The following is an 8,528-nucleotide window of genomic DNA, read 5'->3' on the forward strand; positions in this document are numbered from 1 at the left end:
TGGTTCTATACGTCTTATTAATGGGGAAAAAACAGGATAAAACCTTCACAGAACTACCTGCAGATGCCCTTCTACACTTAATTCAAGGGTATTGTATACTAAATTTTAGATTTAGATGTCTTCTCCTCAAAATGAAAGAATAATAATAACAAGCTGATACTTTTTTTTTTTTTTAAATATGATTACTATAAGTAAATAAGAGACGAGATCAAATACTTTTCAGTTGCTTTTAGCTTTTTTCTTTAAACTTCATCTAGTCTTAGCAGGTAAAATAAAGCGAATTATTTTATAAAGTACAGTGAGTACTTTAGTCTCTAGAGGGCTCTCTGGCTGAGCTTTACCTACACACGCCCGTTGCTAAACCTAATATAAAGTCACATTTTATATATTTTTTTAAATATATGTAATTCCATTTTCATTTCTCTTTTTAATATGAGCTCACTTTTAAAAATGTGTCCTCATACAAATAAACAGACCGACAAAAGATGTGAAGAGCCCACATCGAAGGTTCGAAAAGCGACGTCGCTATAAAGGCTTGACTGCAGAAAGCCAGTTATCCCAAAGGTAATTTTTCTGGCATCTCTTTCTTATGGCTCTTAAATAAAGAGCATCAATAGGTCAACATTTCAGATACTTGAAAATTTGTTCAGTATTTTTTGATCTTCAAACAGTAATAATGAATTACTGATACATTACATCCTTCCCGGAACAAAAGTATACAAATATGAACTTTTTTAGAGGATCAGACACTAAGCCGTCATGTGCAAAACACAGTTAAATATCAATTAACTGTCTTTAATTTTTGGCTTCACACACTGTTTTTGAAAGTGGAGGCGCCAGTAACTGTAATTTAAAAATGGAAGAAGGATATATTGGACTGCTACATGTTGGCTGACCAACTGTTCTCATTTTCTTGGACATGTCCTTTTTTTGCATTGTGTCCAGGGGACTTTTTGATAAATTCATGAAATGTACTGTTTTTATGGGTTAAGTTGATTTTAAAGATGTAAAATAGGTCATAATTATCGTTTAAAATCCTATTGAGCTTTGATGCGGTACTAGCACCGTGTATCTGCGTGCCAGACGTTAATCAGTCCCTACTGAATTTGCAAGGTTTTTCAGCAAAGGACAGAAAAAATGGGATACGTCAAAAGAGAAAATGTTGAAGATACGTCATCTGCGATATCTCAAAAGTGACATCTTGTGTTAAAAAAGTTCTTGCGTAGCCAAGGGATCTCTTAAAGGAAACAAGTGTGTTTCGCCACTTTAAATTATAGATTCCCCTCCCTTGTTCCTGTGCCTATGATTATAAGCATGATAATAAATTCTTGAATTAACTCATTTCTTGTTACAATTTATTCATTGAAAAAAAAAAAAAAAAAAAAATAGAGATTGAAGTGTCTGATAAAAGTCCATGGATCTAATCGTTGATGGAGTTGGATAACCTTTGTTGTATATTACGTATACTGAAGTAATGTATTATCATAATAGATTTTTGTAAATATATCTATCTCGCCATTCATCTTGGAACATATACATATGAGTAAACTATTCTTTTTTCTCAGTCTTAATAAGATTGTATTTCCGTGATAAGAATTCACATTATTTAAAAGTCAAATCTTTGAATTATTCTTCCTTCATCATCATTCGAGTTAAAAAAAATTATTTAACTACCTGATTGATGATTGAGCACATGACGTGGTAGGATTATGAGGGTTTTAAGGTACTGAGAAACCCATATACATACATTCTGAATAAATATCCAAGAAATTATCCAATTCATGTATATATGTATTATTATTGTACAAAATGTTTTTTTGTAAATATCATTCGGCACATAATTTGACATTTTCACAAAAAATCATCAGGGCTTGTGAATAATGACCATGCTCTTTCATATTAATGATTTTTTATATTCTACTATCAGACTTGAAGATTCAGCTGCCAATGAGCACAGTTCATTTTTGAACGTCTAAGCGTATGACCGGGGAAAAATTGAACAATTATCGGGATGTTCATTTCTTGGTTCCTTTTATATTACTCTCCAGAGACATATTTTACCTCAGGACCAAAGCTGAAACCAATTGAGGAAACAATGATTACATCAGCAATTTATTTGACTACATGAATATTTTTTTGAACTCTAGAAGCACTGAGAGTATAATTTATTCATTTCCGGGCCACACTGAGTGAGGACTAGGGCTGTGTGTGGCCTTCGCCGCCAGTTGATAATCTCTGTTCTATATACTGGAGTTGATATGATGAATATATAGGTTATTGTTAAGTGTTGTTAGAGCCTGGTTTTGTAAGACCTCTCCAGGATGTCAAGAAGTAGAATGCATAATTTAAAGAGAGATACGAAGTTTTTGTTAAATTTGGAGAAGAATATAAAGGAAGATCTCACTAAGTCGATGAATAGTCTTGCCAACTACTTCTCTGTGACTCCTAGGACTATTAGAAGGGCTAGAAAGCATAACTTGGGATAAGTTTATTTCACAAGGACCCCAAATGGATCAAGGCAAATTGGTCAATTGTGAAAATTTTCTCGGAGAAGAAGATTTTAACAGTTGACCAATTCCACAACTGCCTGAACGACCGCTGGCTTGTAGAAACAAAAGAAGAGGTCCAATGGGTTTACCACACCAAATATCTGGCCCAAACAATGGTCCTCAGCATTGTGTCCTCTGATGGAGAAGAATATGTCTCTGTTCTTTTTCAAGGCTGGACAGAAAACCTGCCAGGAGGTCTACTATAAGGTGCTTAAGCACACCATCTTACCATGGCTGACGAATAACTAGCTGGAGGGTAACTCCTTTTGTACTCAGGAAGCCCCCGTCTCACACGTCCGCCAAATGCCAAAAATTAAGCACAGATAACTGACTCGATTCTGGTCCAAAAAGATATGGTCCCCTTCCTCACCAGATTTGAACCCTATAGAAGGCACTTTGGAGAGGGAAACCAACAGGATTTCCCCACCAAATGTGGATAACTGATGTCCTCTATAGTGACTGCATGGGACAACTTGTCAAATGAGTTTGTCATCAAATCCTGCATGCCCTTCAGGCACGTGTAAAGGCTGCAATTGATAATGAAGGTGGCCATATTGAGTAAAAAAAGTAATGCAAAAAACATTGTCTACATGTTTTGTTAACATAATTTTTTTGCCTGCTCTCAAAAATATAAAATTATTGATGTATCCATCTCTCAAGTCCACGTTTTGCTGCCCTGCCCTCTAAATATATATACACAGTCAAGTTTAGATAACGGAAACTAATATTTTTCAGATGGAAAGTTGACTTATAAAATATTTTCTTATATCTCAAGTATATAAATAAATAACAATTTTTGGATATTTATATAAATAAGTAACTTCGAAACTACCTATTTTGAGGCAACCAGTTCTTGATTATATGCTGTTTTTGACAGATCCTCGATATTTGGCTGTCTATTTTATCTTTTGGGAAAACTGTTTTTCTGGAGACACTGAAGATATGTACCCGTATTAACTGAATTCCCTCCAAAATAACTAACGAATAATTAACAACAAAATACAGTAGGTATTTTGTTGTTAACGAGGTAACGCCGTTGCAAACTGAAGAGTTATTTTTTTTTCTGGCCTTTTGTTAATATTATATAATTCATAAGGAGTGAAATTCCTTTCATACAACATATATCATTGATATATACGAAACCAGATTGAACATTTGCGTGTACTCATTAAATACGGAGAGTAACCTTGAGGGTTTTTTGTGGAGCTATAATTGTAGGTCCTTTTTGGAATAAAAGTAGGATTGATAACGCCATGCAACATTATTTTCATCTGCAGGCTGTAACCCAATTTTATTATTGTTATTTAAGGCGTAAAGCACAAAAATTATCATTACAACTTTCAACGTGGTCTTTGATACAAGGAAATTTTTCAAAAAGAACAGATGAACAGAAAAAGTGTGAACGGGTTAAAACCTGACTGTTATAAAATATGAGTCGACAATATTGTAATGTATTATATTAGGGATGTATAAGACGGAAGACTTTGTGTCTTGTAAAAGTCTATCACTCATTTCTATGAAGCTACATAGATATTTACACCCAGTAATAGGTACATATACTTATAAAGTATAAAATATCCGCCCATCCTTACTCCGACGATCCATTAAAAACTATATAAAAGGTTGAAATAACCCTTATAATTATAATAAATAGGAACATATTATGATGTATTGAATAGTAGGGGGCACAGCTATATATTTGCCCTTCAATCAATTCTCTTTTGAGCAATATTTCATATTTGTAAATTAATTCTTTTTTTAGCATGCTCAATAAGAAGATGTTCGCTGTGCTTGGTTAACCATTAAAAAGACCATTACAGCCGTTATAGGTAGATAAAAAATAATCCTCCTCCTCTTTTATCATATGTCACTTTAAATTATCCAATGCACTTTTTGGTAGCAGACATATTATTTTATTTAAGGATTGGTCTTTTTATCTTTGTCTATAAAAATCTTTGAACCTACTGCACGGAATATATTATGAATTATAACATTTGGCTGTTGACGAGTTGGTATTTTGTACAAGCAGACTATATAGAGTGACTACCCAAAACTTGCAGTAGCATAACTAAATTACCAAAAAAGAGGTTTCTATAGAACTAAGAAAAGACAACTCTAAACCAATTTGTCATATGTTTAAATCTGATATATTTAGCTTTATTTTTTATTAAATATGTTCCTCTTTACAAGCAATAACAGCCTCGACACTCAGGTGGACAGATTAGCAGCTATTGACGATGAAGACCGTGGCAATGGCGTACCACGGTGTCATGATAGCAGCTCAGAGGTAAGGAAGAGATTCTTCTCCAAGGCATCCCAAACTGCATAGTCCATGTAGCTGAAGTCAGGGCTGGAGGAGGGTCAGATTGAGGCAGGCTAGAAGTCAGCCATATTGTTGCTGCACAAGTTTTGGTTCTTTTTTGCTGTATGGGACTGTGTTGGACATCTGGATGCTATAGGGAGTCCGGATGGAGATGCCTACGATCTGTGCAGCCTTTTTTGTTACTGATACCGACACAGAAAAGATCACACACGCGTTGCCTTTTATGTTGTTGCTCCGATATTTTTACACTTGGAGACATGGGATAAAAGAAAAACTTATTTATTTTGGTTTTATCTGTCGTTTGGTTGAATAAGAAAACTTCTTAACTACAAATAACGTGGATACAATGTAATTAAATGCTACTGCCAGTTTTGGGTCCCCACCCTTATCAAGTTACCTTTTCTACGTCATCGTGATATTTTTATTATTAAAAGAAGAGCTAAGAAGGGTGTATTAATAGATAAAGAAGAATGTTTGCAAAGAAAGAACTAATTAGAGTGATTAGAAAAGAAAAAACTGTGGATGCGTGTGCTCTTTTTCCTCTTTTGTTCATTATTTAACAAGACTTGGGGTGTTAACATCTTCCTCTAAAAGAAGAATTCTCGCCTATCTTTGGTGTAAATTCATTTAAAACACATGAAAAAATAAATATATATAAATTTAAATATAATTACATATTTTCCCATAACTAATGACATTTTAAATGATGAAGGTTCTCCTTTTTATAGCAGTATTTCATGTTTTCTACCCAAATTAATATAAAGGCAGCTGATATTAACAATGACATTAATTCAGTAGTGCCATATGTCTAACTCCTGCCTTCTCCTTGTACTCTTACACAGATCATATCTCTACTAATAGATCGATCAACAATTGACAATAATTTCAAATACTTGGTGTTGGAGTCGAATAATTTCAAAAGGTCGGAATGGGAGTCAAATAATTTAAAATAATTGGAGTCAGAGACGAATAATTTCAAACATTCAGAGTCTGAGTTGGAGTCACAACAAAGTCCTCCTACTCTACAACTCTCCTCGAAACTGAAAAGGTCCTACGTATACAAGTGAAAATGCAGGTATTTTTTCAAGCACGCGAATAAAATTATACAATTTGCTCATAATAGTTATTATATCCAAGTTGTAACTTGAGGAATTGTATCCTTACACGATTAAAAATGCGAGCCTCTTCACTTCTTAATTCCTATGCCGTATAACTTTATTATCAGAGAAGAGAAAATGAGTGCATTTGGCATTTAAAAATTAAATATTTCAATAAGCTTGTATATTGTACAAGTTATAACTGGTGTTATAACAAATAACAAAATGTAACAAATGTAATTGATTGGATATCATAAGATAATTGGGCTGCGAATTGGATTATAGTCAATGATTTAAATCTATTGATTTTTTTATCTGGCCCATTTTTTATAGGATTGGTGATTGGTGAAAAATTTCTTTAGTAGTTGTTATTATTATGTAATTTCTGAGTAGTGAACATCCTTTCATAAGTAGATTCAATTATATTCAAAACCTGATTGAACATTTGTGTGTGATTATAAAAGACTCTGAGGATTTGTTGCTGAGTTATAATTTTAAGTCCTTGTTGGACTCAGAGTAGAATTGGGGATCGAGAATATGTAATTCTAGCAAATGTCCTTGTTTATATCCTTTTTTTCCTTCCTCTCTTGTCAAAGCTGATTGTAGCTAATCTAACATAGCTTCATGAGTATGATTATTTATCTCCTCCAAAACATTCCTCCAATTGTCAAGCTTACCATGTTGATTTTCGGTTTCTTTTTTAACATCCCCATTGTACACAGGATTATCATCACTAATTATAGTCATTGAGAAAGAAATATATAGAGGTGACAAGGATTTGTACTTGGCTGCTGGACTTAGTTTGGCATATAGAGAATAAATATAATGATCTTGAAAACTTGAATACATCTGTTGCATGTAATGGAAATGTAGATATCTTATAATCTGAAGGAAAAAATCGAACTTGGTTTGATTCGAGCCCATCTTTAATTATTTAAAGTATCATTTAGATCTTTATTTTCATGAAAATCTAATTATTTTATTAAATTTGTAGCTGTTTCGGCGTTATTAATTTATAAAAAATGATTGGCGTCATAAAAGAGAAAGAAGATTCTAACTGTTTACTACGATTCATTCAATGGGGGTATGTGCGTTGTTTGCTTAAATTAGTTTGTAAACAAATCAACAGAGAGTAGCACCTGTCTTGTGGAAAATAATACAACTCCATGAATGATACTATAAACCAATTAAAAATATAGATGGCGGTGTGAAAATTATTCTAAGTATGCACTTCTTTTTTAAAACAACCAGCTACAGAATGCCACACCTCCTTGCGGATTTTTTTTAGATTGTTCATGACCTATTGAAATAGTTTAATACTATTTTTATGTTTCATCATGTACAAACTGCTTATAGTTCAAGTTACAACTTCTATGCATCATAATCATAATTAAAACATTGTAAAATAATCAAATGATTGCTCTGAGAAGCTAATAATATTTACAATTTTTGTGGGAGTATATATTCTTTGAATGACTTCTAAATATACCAGGATATGATGATTATGATTGATGTGATGATGATTCTCATCCAATGTATGCATAAGATAACTGGATTAGTGTTGCACCAATAAAAATGCATTGAATAAGGGAATCATGCATCCAGAATGTATATTTCTGTATTCTCAAACATAGGTATATATAAAAATATTCTTTACTCGCCTTTATTTAGAAGTATCCCATGAATATTGAGATTTACAGGAATACCAAATACCAGTTATCCATAAATAACAGTTATATCCATCCCAAATTGTACATCCTTATTTGTGTAGTAACTATTAGATAGCTACATATATGCATTGTACATTTGTAGGTATGCACTGTCGTTTGAACTATTTCTTACAAAAACACTCCTCCTCACATGAAGAAGGATAATTAATTTCAAGTTATGCAAGTTCGTTTAACTAATATACAAACCCACTAAAGAATCAATTGAAGTTTTAATTATTAGATGCGTAGTTAAAATCTGAACACTTATAAATGAGAAGAATAAGAAAAGCACATGAGAAGAATTTAGAACTCCTCCAGCCCGTTGACAAATTATGTGTTTTGATAACCCCCTCCAAAAAACAAACAAAACAACGACAAAAAAAACACACACACACATAATCAATTGAAGAATGGCCTCACAAAGAGACAAAAGAATCACATGTACTTCGCTCGGAACACAAACCAAAAGAGATCCAAAACTTGACTCAGGCAAGCAGGCATCTTATTTACAAATTCAAGAAGGCCATAATTAATGGCTGCATTGCCATCAAGAGAAAACCCGCACCCTGACGACTACCAAGCACCCAGTATCGATGATGAGTTTCGGATTTGTTGCATTCAATGGACTGACTATGTCAATCATCTGGTTCAAAACAGGGTACAGGTTCAACAATACTGGATTAGGGTATGGATTTAGACAAGAATATGGTGGCGCCGGAAATTGGCCATTATCAAAGTCGATGGAAGCTTCATGTAAGAATAGAAATGGCAACACATGTGCCAACATCTGATCAAAGTTTAGTCAATGTAGCTCCCATAGTTTCCAAAATAAAACTTATTAAAATTCCAG

This window comes from Lepeophtheirus salmonis, chromosome 3 (assembly GCF_016086655.4).
Source record: "Lepeophtheirus salmonis chromosome 3, UVic_Lsal_1.4, whole genome shotgun sequence".
Taxonomy (NCBI): Eukaryota; Metazoa; Arthropoda; class Copepoda; order Siphonostomatoida; family Caligidae; genus Lepeophtheirus; species Lepeophtheirus salmonis.